This window comes from Chiroxiphia lanceolata, chromosome 5 (genome assembly GCF_009829145.1).
Source record: "Chiroxiphia lanceolata isolate bChiLan1 chromosome 5, bChiLan1.pri, whole genome shotgun sequence".
NCBI classification, from domain to species: domain Eukaryota; kingdom Metazoa; phylum Chordata; class Aves; order Passeriformes; family Pipridae; genus Chiroxiphia; species Chiroxiphia lanceolata.
The window spans coordinates 4,478,709-4,493,151 of NC_045641.1; the positions used below are offsets into that span (position 1 = coordinate 4,478,709).

General features: G+C 41.3%; 1 protein-coding gene and 1 long non-coding RNA gene across 2 annotated transcripts in view; one reads left to right on the forward strand and one right to left on the reverse strand.

The window, feature by feature from the left end:
* Positions 1-14,443, forward strand: part of TAF3 (TATA-box binding protein associated factor 3) — a 117,678-nt gene that overhangs the window by 64,940 nt on the left and 38,295 nt on the right. The gene's annotated exons all lie outside the window — the stretch shown is intronic.
* Positions 3,746-7,322, reverse strand: LOC116787081. The gene is made up of 2 exons (XR_004357165.1): positions 7,182-7,322; positions 3,746-4,041 (listed from the first exon to the last, which is right to left on the reverse strand). It is a non-coding gene; the product is annotated as an uncharacterized LOC116787081 (long non-coding RNA).

The following is a 14,443-nucleotide window of genomic DNA, read 5'->3' on the forward strand; positions in this document are numbered from 1 at the left end:
GCACATACACAACCAGCAGACCATCACTTGGGCCCATCCACACTGTCAAAGCACTTCCAGTCTCTCAAGAGTTAGCAGACATACCTGTCACTGTCTTGGGATGGTTTTGCATTAAATTTGTTGGATATTTAAATATACATATATATATATATATGATTAATTTTGGCTGCACAGTAGCAGATTGTCTGTTCTGTGCAGAGTTGTGCCTTTGCAGAGACAGGGAAGGGGTTTACTGCTGTAGCAAAGTCCACGAGTAGAAAGTTGAGGTCCAGTTTTGTCCATTTGTGCTTGATAAGGGGGGAGGCAAAGATCCAAAAGCCTTGACTTGTTTAAGTAGGAAACCTCGTTTGTACTTGTGGAAGTGAGGCCGGTTGGTTTGCTGAAATACCTGGTGTAAAACAGTTTTGACCAATGCCAGGCTGGATGGGGCTCTGAGCAACCTGGGCTAGGGGAAGGTGCCCCTGACTGGGGGATTGGAACGAGATGATCTTGAGGGCCCCTTCCAACTCAACCCATTCTAGGATTCTTGGACAATGGTGCCTCTCTGTTTCACATTACTTTGACAGCCACATAAATTCTCACGTTATTTTATAATTTATTGAATAACAGGAGTGGATTCAGTGATACCATACATAGTTTTCACCAAAAATCTCCAAAGCACCATTAAGAGAGAGTGCTCAAGTGTTTGCATCTCTGTCACCAATGCAGTTACTTTCTTTTTCTTCTACTTCCCCATGATTGGAGCAGAAGTGAACAATGTGACCTAAACTTTTTTTTACTGTGACAGGACAGACCTGATAAATTTTAGCCTGATAGAGAGAGAAAGCTATAACCTGCTGAAACTGGGGGTTATAATTAAAATGTGTAGGCACCCTGAATTACAGCTGTTGTGAGTGTTCCAGTTATCATAATAATTGAAGACCTTTTAATAATTTTATATGTTCTTTTCTAACTTGGCCTTGAGCTTAGGCAGGACTTCAGTTTCAAGATAATCTTCTTGTCCTCAAAAGTTAAATTGCTTTCTTTAATATAAAGCATACAATAAGGAGTGCAATTGAAGAGCTGCATGCCTTCTGAACCTGCTCTTTCAGCATGAGACTCCACTTGTTTGAAGCAGATCTGGAGGAACAAACAGTCTTTTATTATTAGATGATAAATCCCTGATGCCGTATCACTGTTTTGGCTTTCAACCTTATTGAACTTTCAAGAGAAATGCCTCTGTTTATAACATGAACTGCCCAGTAGCATCCAAGTATCTGTCACTGCACTATGGACTTGAATTTTTATGCAGTAAATTGTACTGTGCTGTGCTGTTTGTGGCATGTCTGGTGCTACACAGCTAAAATCTGACTCATACCCTGATGAAAAGCTGCAAAATGAGATGTGGGGGTTACCATTTTCATTATAGAATTTTGATTGCAAGTTAGAGCTTCTATAAATGTTTAATTAAGGGAGTTGGCAAATTAAGGTTGGTTCTTCTGAGTGCGTAAGAAATAAAAAAAATACTATTTTTGCTGAAAGTTGTTGGGATTCTTAATTTACTGAAGTCTGTTGGGCTTTTTTGTAAAACACTGCAAAATGTAAGTAAAGGGGACTTACAAGAAGACTGGAGAGGGACTTTTCATGAAGGCATTCAGTGATAGGAAAAGGGGGAATGGCCTTAAGCTGAAGGAGGGTAGATTTGGATTTGGTATGAGGAAGAAATTCTTGGCTGTGAGGGTGGTGAGGCACTTGAACAGATTGCCCAGAGAGGTTATGGACTCCTCATCCATGGAAGTGTTCAGGGCCTGGCTGGACAAGGCTTGGAGCAACCTGGTCTAGTGGAAGGTGTCCCTGCCCATGGCAGGGGGTTGGAACTGGGTGATCTTTAAGGTCCCTTCCAACCCAAACCATTTTGTAATTCTGTGATTCTAAGAAATGCTGTTGAGAATATGACCCTGAGTTCAAAAATACCTGTGCTTAAGACAAACCCTGTGTGCTGTAGAAACTACTATTTGCTCCCACATAGAAACTTCTCAGTGGTGATACCTCTCACATTTGACTTTGTTAAATGCAGAAAGACTCTTGAAAAGGAAAAGCAATTTGCATTTCTCTGTGTATTTGGCAAATATGTGTTTGACTTTGAATTCACTGTTCTCAAGTAGCTTCTCCAGTCTCTAAAAATGGGGAAACTGAGGCAGGGCTCTGAATTTATTTTGCAGGCACCTTAGTTTAGAGGGATAATTGCAGAATTGCACTGGCTCCTGGATCAGTGTATTAGGCAGGGCTGCCTGTGTTTTTTGCTTCCAAATTTCCTTTGAGATACCCAGCATGTTGCTTCAGCAGGAATCTTTGCTTTTGACACAGCACTGGGATATTATGCCAAGAAACATTGGTATGGTTTCAATATCTTAGCCCACAGCGCTGTATTTGTTTAATATTTGGTAAGGTCTCAGCTGCAACAACTAACTACCAAAAAATTTCTTCTCATGGGAACTTTCTACAGAATTGTAGCACATGGTCAAGGTCTGGTGTTCTATAATGCCAAGAAGTGTCCTTAAAAGGCTTTATAAACCATGAGGCTTTAAGTGGTGTTTTCTGCTGCAGAGTATCAAATTGATAGTCAACCATAATTTGGTTTTTAAGTTTGTCTGTTGAAAGAGTCCCAATTTGTATAGGTAATATATTGTGTGTTCAAGTGAGTGCTCTGCTTTTGTACATTCCCTTCCATTAAGAAGATGAGACCTCGGATAACTCGGAGTTCCAGATAATGTGGAATCAAATATGTTAGTGAGTTGTACTGTAACAAATCCGCACAATGACTGTTTTATGTTTGAAGTGGAGGTGGTGTTTGGAGTGCCTGTAAATGCCTTGTTGGAAAAATCAATTCTGAGCATCCCCTTTCTCCACATTTTGCTTCATTTTCCCTGAATTGACACTGAAAGTTTCAGTCTCTCCACATGCAGAGATTTACTCACTTGACTTTTTTGAGCTTACTCCAGAGTTACACCAGGGTGGCTGAAAACAACATGTGCTTTTGAAGGGCATGTTAACCAGTACTTAATTACTTCATATAATCATATAGTGTTAAGGTTGGAAAAGAACTTTAAGATCATCAAGTCCAACTATCATTCGATTGGTAAAACAATGTAAGAAAAGGATGCACAGGAGGCAGATGAAGAAGAAATTGAGCAACGTATCACACTTTTTGCTTCCTCAAGTCATCTAACTAGACCTCAAACTCCACATTTTTGGGAGACTTGCACCATGTAGAGCAGCACTGGTAGGATTGACAGAGCTTGTTTTATTTGGGGCAGGCACAGGAAAAAATAAGGCTTCTTGGTACACTCAGAGTGCTCAAGGCACTTGGGGGAAAATATCAATAATCCCCATTTGATAGAGGATGGGAGTCAGGCACGGAGCTGTGTCTTGTCAAGCACCACCGAGCAGGTCACTGCCAGAGCAGGGCCTTCAAATCTGCTTGAAATAGGAAAGTTGATGAGAGAGAGAGATATGGGAGGGCTCTTCCAACCCGCCGGGCCGAGGGAGAGGTTTTATAGAGAGATGTAACGTGTTCCTTAGTTTGATTTATTTTTCTTTGCTGAGAAGAGTCTGCAGTAGTCCATGTTTGATAGTCTTTGCCCTGGGTGCACCAAGCTTTTGCATTTTCTGAAGGGATATATTGGTAGTATTGTGAAAATGTAACTGTGACCTATTTAGGCGGGTTGGAGTGGGGTACAAATCTCTGCACTAGGAAGAAGTATCATTTTCCAGCTGGGCAGAAAATCGCATTTATTCTGTAATAGAACACAAGAGCTCATTGAACACCGGAGTGGAGTGGCTGAGCCGTCGGCACTCCACCGGGGGAATGAAGTCTCCGCTTAAATATTCCATCAGATAGCAGAAATCCTGGGAGTCCGAAGAACAGAATTACTGCCTTCGGTAGATGACCAAAAAGTTGTTCTTTTTCTCGGGAGAGACTGCTCGGCTGCAGCAGGGGATTGTGTTCAGGGGAGCTTCAAGATGCTTTCTGTATGTGTTCTCCTTGCTAGTTGTCAAGGGCTGGAAAATATTATATATAAATAACCTGGTCTGGCAGGGAGGTGACGTTAGAGATCCCGGCACATTTAAATGAGGCTTTCTCAGAAACAGGAACTTTTGAATCAAAGGCTTCTGTTTCTCAGAAAATTGACCATTTGACCTAAATGCTCAGAAGTTGTAGGGGACTACCTGAAATTATTAGAGGTGGGCCAGTCTCCAGTATTGGTGTTAATGTTGCAGTCGGGATCAGACAGTTTGGAGGAGGAGGTGGGATCTCCTCTTAGATCAGTTGTTGTGGTCAGGAAAAAAACAGAGGCACACAAGCCTCTGTCCTGGCAAATAACTTGTGCATCCAGAACTACACCTATTTTTGCCATCCCTCCTTACTAGTCTAATAGGAAATTGCTTCCCCTTATGAACCTAAGAATTTGCCACTTTTCTTCAGGAAATACTCAAATATGAAGGATTTTTAAAATTTATTTAAAGAAGCTTCACAGATTCATTCTGTAATAAAAATATTAACATGCAATACAGTGAATTTGGGCAATGTCACATCATTAGGTTTGTGCAGGTGCTCTGAGATGCTTCACAGTTATTAAATTTCACAATGCGAGGTGGGCAAATCTTATCTCGGCCTCGTGCTGGTGACACAGCAGCCAACTTGTTGAATTCCCCTAAGTTATGGAAATATGTAGTGCAGGACCTAAACTCTGTATTACAAGTTTTGACACAACTCCTTTGCAACCAGTGGGGAACATATATTATTTTCTGCCCTTCAAAGCTGCTTTTCTGCAGAGATAACATTGGCAAGGATTGCTCCGAAGATAGGCGCTCACTCAGCGGAGGAACATTGCTGTATTACTCACAAAGATAAGGAGGTATTAAGAACTTCCATGGAGTTCTTACCAAAAATCAATTCTATCTTTTATAGTTCTCCAGAGATAATTCATCCCTCTCCCCATCCTAATCCGCACTGGCGGGGGGATGGAGGCGAGGAGAGGGATGTGGCACAAAAAGTGGAGGTTACAGTCTCACAGCCCTTTTGTGATTTATTTTGAAAATAAAAATTATACCTTTTCTAGATGGGCATCAGCCAAAAAGTGGTGGTCATTCCCAAATAATTCATAAGTGAATTGCAGGGAATTAAACTGCTCTGCCTGCCAGGGGAAACCAACAGTTTCATTGGCAGGAGGAGCTCGTCTCTCCTAAGGAGAGGTGCAGGATCATACTGCAGATGAACAAGGTATCTCCCCTAATCCAAGGGGTGAGAGATGGACTCTCTCCTTCTGACCATATTAAAAATATATGATTAGCCAGATCACACCTATTCTAAAGCAAAAGGTGAGCTGGTGGGTTCAGTGTTAGATTTCCAAACTCATCCTGTAGCTTGAGTTTTCATCCCTGCCACCAATATTTCGCATGACAGTGACCATGCGTAAGGAGTTTGTCATTTCTGAGCCCTGTTTGTTTTTATCTCTGTAGGATGAGACCCCTGATTAATAACCTGGTCTAGTGGAAGGTGTCCCTGCCCATGGCAAGTGGATTGGAACAAGGTGATCTTTAAGGTCCCTTACAACCCAAACCATTCTATGATTCTGTGATTTTGGTTGTCTGTGCAAATTCTTTGCCATCTGTGGGTGAAGAGCCTGTAAAAATATGTGGCCTTGCCCTGAGCAGGTTATCCTGGAATATCTGCTCTTAGTAACAGAAAATTGCCCTAACAGTGGCTTGGCAAAAATCTTACTCCTGAGCAAGAATGAATTTAGACTTTTATTCTGAATTGAGTATCTTGTGCCTCTAAATACCTGCTATTCTTGAGCAGTCAGAGAGCTTGTTAATCATATTGCTTATGATAAATGACATTTTTTGCCACTCTGTCATTCAGCATGTCTGGTGTATGTCAAGGGTAATATTCTCTTGTGGTGGTGTAGAATATTGAAAATGAAAATAATATCTTTACAGTTCCTCAGGTGTCCAGACTAAAATTGTAACTTGTCTTTTCTCCTCCCAGTTCCTTATGCTTTTGACCATCACTGACTATTTTTTTTCCTTTTTAATTTGCAGAAGGCATAGATACAAGTCCTGACAACACCTTTCCTACTTAGGGGATTAAGAAAGTGTCCTTGTTCTTGCTTGCAGATTTATGGTTAGATTTCTTTCTCCCTGTAAGGCACCTAGATTTTTTAAACAGTTTTCTGTGCAGATAACTGAGTAAATCTTAGATTTTTGTAGGAAGCCTTTAATAGCCAGAGCACAAGATGTTTATCCTGTGGTAGCAGATGTAACTTAGAAACCCATAAAGAATTTGTGGCAAAAGGAAGCAAATAGTTATTGTATTAAAATTCCTGATGCTTTATTTTTCTTGTTACTTCATCCCACAGTTCTGGAGGTCATTTTGGCTGAACTTAATGAGTTCCTGGGTGTACACAGAGCACACCAACCTTATGTGTTTATTTCTCTAGCCCAGAAATAGTAGGGGAGGGGAAGAAGATCCAAAATAAAACAAAAATCTCATGTCTGCCAGGGTCTTATTGAGTGCATGAAACAAACTCAGATCTTTTTCTGGATCTGAAGTTCTTTATTAAAAGCTCTTTAGCTCCCTACGAAAGAAGTGGTGGCAGGTCCTTTTTCTACATTTCAGTGATATTTCTTTTTTGAGAGAGATTTTTAGAGATTATCAGAAGTTCTGCTGTCTGTCTGGCAACTGGGAGCAGTAACAGTTCTTGGTGGGAAAGGAGAGAGGAAAGGGTTTTCCTTTTCCCACTTTATTAGGGAATAATATGGTGTAAAAATAATAATAGGACCCACAAGGATCATTGAAGTCCAACTCCTGGAAGAGAGGGAAAGAAAAAAATTAGAAAGTGAATTGAGGAGTGATCTTTGCTGAGTCAAAGATGCCATTCAAGAAAAATAAATAAATCTCCTGCCCCAGCTGGAAAAAGAATCTTCTGTCCTTCTGCAAAGTCAGAGATCTGAATAAGTCTTCTCTGGAACTTTCTCCATCTGCAGCAAGAGGCTCAATTGGTACCCAAGTGTCCGTATCTGCCCTTGAGGGAAGATGAAGGAAGTCCCATCACACCTGAAACGATCCATAATTCTTCTGAAATACAAAAAGCAAAGTTAGCAACAGAAAGTGTATGGTTATAGTGTGATATACTGACCTTGAATGTTGTGTTTCCATCACGTGTGTTCTGTCAGGTCAGGAGGGCTCATCCCCTGGTGTCTGTCAGGCTTCTGGGGAAGGTTTCTCTGCTGCAGCTGTGGGACGCTGCCAGGAGGAAGAGAGTGTTCTCATCCCTTCTTGCTCCTTTCTCCCCCTCTCCTTTGAGCTGGTTAACAAGTTAATGAGGATAAATGTTGGGGTTTTCTGGGGACGAAGGAGAGGAGAATTTGGCTTGTCCTTCAGCTCTCTGACCTGATCTGCCCTGTGGTTGTACAGCCACTGGATGTTGTGGGACGAATGTGGACGAAGCCAGGGTAACGTGCAAAAACCATCTAAGAAACTCTAAACTGTCAGTGCCTCGTGTCCCAAACTGTTGGTCATTGCAAGCAACTTCGTCCTGTCAGGCATTATATTAGAAGCCAGAAGACCCCAGGAGATTGTGAGCTAATTCATCTTGGCTGCAATGTGCCGGACGGATACATTCTCGTGGTTTGGCACAGGGACACTGAACTCACTATTTTAAGCAAGAGAATCTGTACTTTAGTGACCAAACTGGGATTGTTCAGCTATTCCTGCGAAGTTATATATCTAAAAGTTAGATATCTAAGCCCCTTCTGAAAGTAATGAATGCTGCATGAGAATATGAGGTGTAATTACTTTTTAATAACTGCTGAGCTACGTCACATCTGAGCAGCTTCTCATCTGAGAGTATCCCAAGGCATTTTTTATTTTGCTGGATGTGCATAAGAGATGAAGCCCTGGTAGCTACACCTGGTGTAGTGACAGGTGTGAGACAGAAGAACTCAGGAGTGAAGACACTCCCCCTAAATAAGACCTCGAGGACCGAAACTTGCAAGATTGAGAATCATATGATGGAAAAAAACCAGCAACCAGTTGCTGCCCATGCACAATCTGGTTTGTTCCACATCTCCTTTGACCATGTGTCCACAACATACTTGCTTGTCCCACCTTCCTTATTTTGCCCTGGAAATGCTTGTTCAGTGTAACTCCTCTTTATCTCATCTTGCTGCTCTTGCTGCTTCTTACAAGTCCCGTGTTTCATGGGTTTCCTGGGTCTTTTGTCCTTCACCCTTTGCTTCAGTCTGGTCTTTTGCCACCAGTCACCTTCATGAAAGTATTCTGAGTGACAGGAAAAGCAAATGTATTCATCCCTCATCTAGTTTTCATCTTCCTGCTAAATGCTAGACAAAAAGACAGCTCAGAATGAGGGACAGGAAAAAGAAAAAATACCTGTAATACAGAAAAGCTAATATTTTCTGGATTTTGGAAGGGGCAGCTAATGAACTGTAGAATCACAGAATCACAGAATGGTTTGGGTTGGAAGGGACCTTAAAGATTATCTGGTTCCACTTCCTCTGCCTGGGCAGGGACACGTGCAATGAAGAGGTGGAAAAAAGAAAAATAAAAGGTTGAAAGAAAACAAAAAATCAAAACAAAAAGAAAAAAAAACCAAAGAAATATGAAAGAAAACCTTCAGTGTTGTTTCTGTTCCTATCCAGGCAGCAGTGGGGATGAAAGGCACTATTTACAAACCTAATTCAGGTCCCTGTGGATTTACAGTTTGAATTGGGAGGTGAGAGAAATTAACGGGGAAAACCTCCCTCATTTCAATTTCTCTGTAATACACCCCAGAGCGTAGCTCATTCTGGGGAGAGGAGGGAACAACAGGTTGTTGCTGCTAATAGGATTTGGGTCAATTCATAGGTAAATATCTTCTCCACCCCACAAAACTCATGAAGACAGAGCTGGTAAAGGTGTGAGTTCATTCAACAGGGGTTTAGAAAGAGTGGGTCAGATGGATAACTGCAAATTAACTTTGCATCAGCTCTAAAGGCTTCTGCGACGTTTCATGACTAAGGAAAGTTTGGTATCTTGAGATAAAAAAACTTCTCTTTAGTTTGTGGCTTTTTTGGGGTCTTTGGTGATCATCAGCTGGTGTCCCTGAGAATTTCAGTCCCCTCTCAGCGAGGAGTCACCTGGTGGTGAACCAGCCTGAGGTCTGTGGAACGGGAAGGTTGCATGGGAATCCGACAACTCTGAAATGAAGGATTTTTATTTTTTTTATGTCTGAGTGGAAAGTTAATGTTACGTAAAACTGCCTAGTGAAGCCAATTCCTTCACTAAATTTGTTTTCATTTGGTTTTTTTCATTCCTCCCCTGTGTCCAAAAAAAATATTACTTAGCTAAAAGGCATTAATTCAGTTTAAATCAGAGTATCAAGCCCTCTGAGTCTAGGACCGATGTATGCACAAGTTTCTTGTTTAAATTAAACCTACTGGTTGCTGGCTTGTTTGTTTCTCCTGCTTTCCCTATATTCAGGATGCTTATCTCATAAACTGCTAGAAAAATAATGGCAGAGGACCATTTTTTTTAAATAATTTAGATGGAAAAGCAATATCCTGCAGAATTTCTATAATCAAGTATGTCCCCAATCCAGCTTGTGTGGAAACTTGATCAAAATAGATCCTTAACTCCTAGTTAAGCCTAATTAGGATACAGAGTTCAATACAAAGCCACTTCTCATTTTCCTTTGCAATCAGCACATCATTTTTGTTTTGTTAAAGGACACAAGTTGCATCCCTTAGATAAACAGCTTGGGCAGGCTCTGCAAAACAATTAGTGCATCTTTCACATGGTCTAAACTTGATTGAATAATTACTCAAATAATGGTCAGTAATGGAATACATAGGGTTATCTCCTGGCTAATCCTCAGGTAATGGAGTTGGTGTATCTCTGATTTTTCTCTTAGCTGTTCCCAGTGAACAGGAGACTGAGACAAAAGTGATTATGGGAAGTGGAGGGAGTCACTGGAGGCCAGCAAGGAAAAGGAGGCCTTATCTTAAGCAATTAATCAAGAAAACTCCTATTGTGGGACAATTATTCAAAGCTAATTCTAAAATAGCTTTAGAGCCTGAGGTCCTGAAGGTTTTTTAGTGTGGGTTTTTGTTTTTGTTTTGTTTTAAGAATTTTGCCAAGGTCATTGGGAGCACTGGGGCAGCCCTTGCATCCAAATGAAGGCTGTGGCATAAGCAGAGAGTTGAGTGTAAAGTGCAGCTCCACACAACATGGACCTTGAGGTCCTTGTTAAAACTGTAAGGTTTTATTTTAAAAAATGGGTTGGAATGTTTCTAAACAGAGACAATATTCTAAAACTTGCTTAATGCTTCCACAAAAATCATAGAATCACAGAATGGTTTGTGTTGGAAGGGACCTTAAAGACCATCTTGTTCCACCCCCTGCCCTGGTCAGGGATGCCTTCCACTAGACCAGGTTGTTCCAAGCCCCGTCCAACCTGGCCTTGAACAGTTCCAGGGATGGGGCAGCCACAGCTTCTCTGGACAACCTGTGCCAGGGCCTCACCACCCTCAGAGTAAAGAATTTCTACCTTATATCCATTTTAAACCTACTCTTGTCAGTTTGAAGTCATTCCCCCTTGTTCTGTCACTCTTGTAAAAGAGGATCCTCTCTTTGCATCCATTGCAAGTGATGCCAAGAGAAGTATTATCACAGTCATTTCACCTCCATGCTTAGCTCTCCTAGTGTACCTGCAGGATTCTGATGTCTTTGAATCTCTCTTTTATTCTTTTTCTCTGATGTTTTTCACTGCTTTTTGCTTAACTTAATTGTCCTACAAAGTCTTGCAGCAACCGCAGACATGTAGGATTGTTTTGTGGCTGTGGCTTTGCAAAAGACCACGAGTTGTGTCCCCAAAAAGCCCTTGCACAGTGAGAGCATCTAACAGACTCCTGTGCTCTGTTTTCAGCCTCTGAGCTCCCTTGGAAGTGAGATTTATTTGAAGATGTTGCCGTGATCCATGAGGTCCTACGGAAAGAAGCAATACATTTTAGCAGCTGTCCCTGAAAAATTATAAGGTCACCGGAAAAAAAAAAAAAAAAGCCGAGGTTTTAAATTGGACACGGTTTAAATTTTCCTACGGCCTCCTGAATCGGGCTCCTTGCCGGGGAGGGAAGCTGCCCACAGAGTTATTGCTCAGCACAGTCACCCCGTGCTCCCGGAGCAGTGTTTTCCCAGCGGTGCTGACAGAGGCATTTTGAACCCACCGTGGCGTCTCAGGCCGTCGGAGCCGGTGTCAGATGGCTCTGCGGTGCCGCCAGGGAAGTGCTGCTGGATGGGTGATTGCGCTGCCCTGATTAGTTTTCTCTCTGCCTATGGGCACCTTTAGCAGGGCAGGGTTACAGGGAGAGCCAGGACACACATGTGCTCCTGTGTGCAGAATGAAGCAGAGAGGCTGGAAGACAAAGAGAGTCACTAATTGGATTTGTAGCTGTAAGAAAAAAAGCTCTTAAAGTAAACATTTTCCTCTCTTTAAGTCTTTCCTTGGCTTCTTTCGTGAAGGCCGCCTGAAAGTATCTGTTTCGGGGGTGAACCCTTCCCAGCAAATTTAATTTTGAGGCTTGTCAAGCTTTATTAAAACCTTATCATCAGTGATTTCCTTCTCTGCTAGATCAAGAAGATTGTATTTGTTATGGGATTCGTATTGTAGCTCAAAATTCATCCCAGCAAATGGGGGGGTTCATATATGTACCAGGACACACCAGTGCCAGTTCAGACAGCTGAAATCCTGGGATGTGCGTGGTCAGCACATCCTCCTGAAGGCTTTGGATGCTGTTCAGAGTCGTCAGCTGGAACTGCATTTGCGTTTCTGAGTTAGCAACTGTTAGAATAAACTCATTGCTCTGCATGGCAAAAGCATTCCTAATTGCTGCTCGTATCCTTAAACAAATGAGTGGATAGACCCATTCCCAAGAGCTGGAATATTTGGTAAACACTTCTGGGTATGGTGTGGCTACATATAGTAAGACAGAGGATGAACACATCTTTTTTTTACTTGGAAAATGTAGTAATTCTGTTCTCATTAGTGAGAGTTTCCAGTCAATGGCAGGGATTTTTTTATTTATTTTTTAAATTAAATTTCAGTGACTTGTCTTAATTTGTGCCACTGTGGCTTGATACCACAGATCAGAGTTTCACCTAGCAGAGTAGAAAGGCTTCTTCCAATTTAGTCTAGAGCACAGGACCTAGTTGACTTTTTTATACCTCTCAGTTCATCTATTGGAAATAAACTTCTCACTCCCCAAATCTTCCTCATTTTTGTAAAATATTTTTTTAGTAGCTGGGAAAATATTTGATTTCCCTTTCTTACCCAGTGAAGACAAAAAGATGGATGGAAGAGTCTCTAAATACGTGCCCTGTTTGTTGGGTTTGTTTTTTTTTTATAGTGCCAGGAGTAACCAAAGCACTTTGAAAAACACAGATACGGTTCTTGCCCTGAGCAGCTTTATCATTTGGATTCAAACATGCCCTTGCAATTGCAAGTGATGCACAAGAGGAGGAGGAGAGGAAAGGCAATTAATGGCCAAATGAGTTGTTGAACTGAAAAGTTATTTGAAGGTGATACAAACACTCAGAGCCTTTTTTATGGCAGCAGAGTTGCATCTTTGTCCTGCATAACCAGAGTGATGAAGGTCTTTAAGCTGCACTGAGCCAGAACTTCCTTCTGGGAATTCATTTTTGCAGAAGCTCCGTCATGTGAACAAGAACGTAACAGATTAAAACCCAAAGTAGCCCAGGTTTCTTTTTGAGGAGTAAAGTGAGTCACAGGCAGACACAGCTTATCCCAGACCTTGTCTGGCAGAGGAGTTTTCCCTCCATGTGGATTTTGCGCCACACCTGGCACAGAGGTGTCAGTGTTTATCATGTGAACTTTGAGATGAGCTCATCTTTTGATAGGAGACCACTGTCTTCATATCCCCATTTCTTCCATGCCAAACATCTTCCCTGTGCTGATCAGTATTGCCACGTCCTCCCACCTCCACTGCCTCTGCCACAAAACCAGTAATGAGTTGGGTCACTAATGATCTCTGGGCTGAAGGGCACATTAGCTATTTATAGCAACAATATAAATAGAAATATGCTTATTAGTACAATCTAAAATACCCCACCGTGCCATCGTGTCTGTCTCTTACTTGCTGTCTCTGGGACTCCTGAGGATGAGAAATGTGACTCTTAAATTCTAGAACGGGAGCTCTAAACCACATTTCTGCTCTCACAGATGTGTTACACAGAAAGCAAAGCTTTTTTGAGTTTAAATTCTGAACTTTTGGGGAGAAAGAGTGAGGTCTGGAATAATAGACTGAAAGAAATATGTGCTGTCTGTGGGACAGTTACACCTTCCTATTTCTGCTGTTCTTTAGCTCCATTGCAAAATAAGATATTAATTAAACAATCACTGTATTTTCTCACTGCTAAATCCAAGTACCCAAATGCACATGTAGGTTGAACATCAGTGGAGGACTAAAATTCTGCCATGCCAGGTAAAAATTATTAGTATGGAAGAGGTACAGGTACCCCAGTGCAATAAATAACTAGTCTGTTCCTCTGCCAGGGGGTACAATAGTTGCTTCCTAAAATATTTGTAAAAGCCTGGAGGTTTTTAACCTAGGATTTTATTGAAGGTAGAAGAGTGTATTTTCTTATACAAGACCATAATATAGAAAAGGAAAAGCATTGTAAAATCCTTCCAGATGTTTATATGAGTTCAGTGTTTTTGTTTTTAGTAAGATTTGTGATACTTGAAAAGCTGGTTTGGAAAGCTCAGCCAGGAAGATTAGATACAGAGGTGCAAAGTGAAAAGGCTGACGGTCTGCTTTCCTTTTCTCAAGAAAAAATGCATATAAACCCTTCGTATTATATTTGGGAATTATTAGATACAGATAATGCGATGTGGATTTTGAGTCCTTAGATCGTAAATTTGATCTTTGCAAGAGGAGCGGTGCAGAATCTGAGTTGTAACGGGAATTCTCATCCAGAAATACTCCTGGGAAGATTATTAAAATACTACAGGTACTGACATCGGCTACAAAGATCTACTTGTGCATATTTCTTTAAAGGGGGGGAAAAAACACCTTAATACACAGTATTACCATAGCCAGGCCCTATTATACTATTGTAATCATAGCTGAAGCAAGAACGGTGATTAACGATGGCAATTTATTGTATCTGACGAGGGGAGAAAATAGGAGATGTTGTCGTTATCATAAATCATATCATAAATAACCAAAGAGAAGCACTCAGAAAGCTTGTGTGGTGTCAGCAGCAAGCCCTTTCAGGCACGTTAGCCCAGGATGTAGCCATAGAAACCCCAAAGTCATATTGTTATCTTAGTCTTGCTGCAGTTATGTGATACAACAGTATTAACATATAGATTAGGCCATTTAT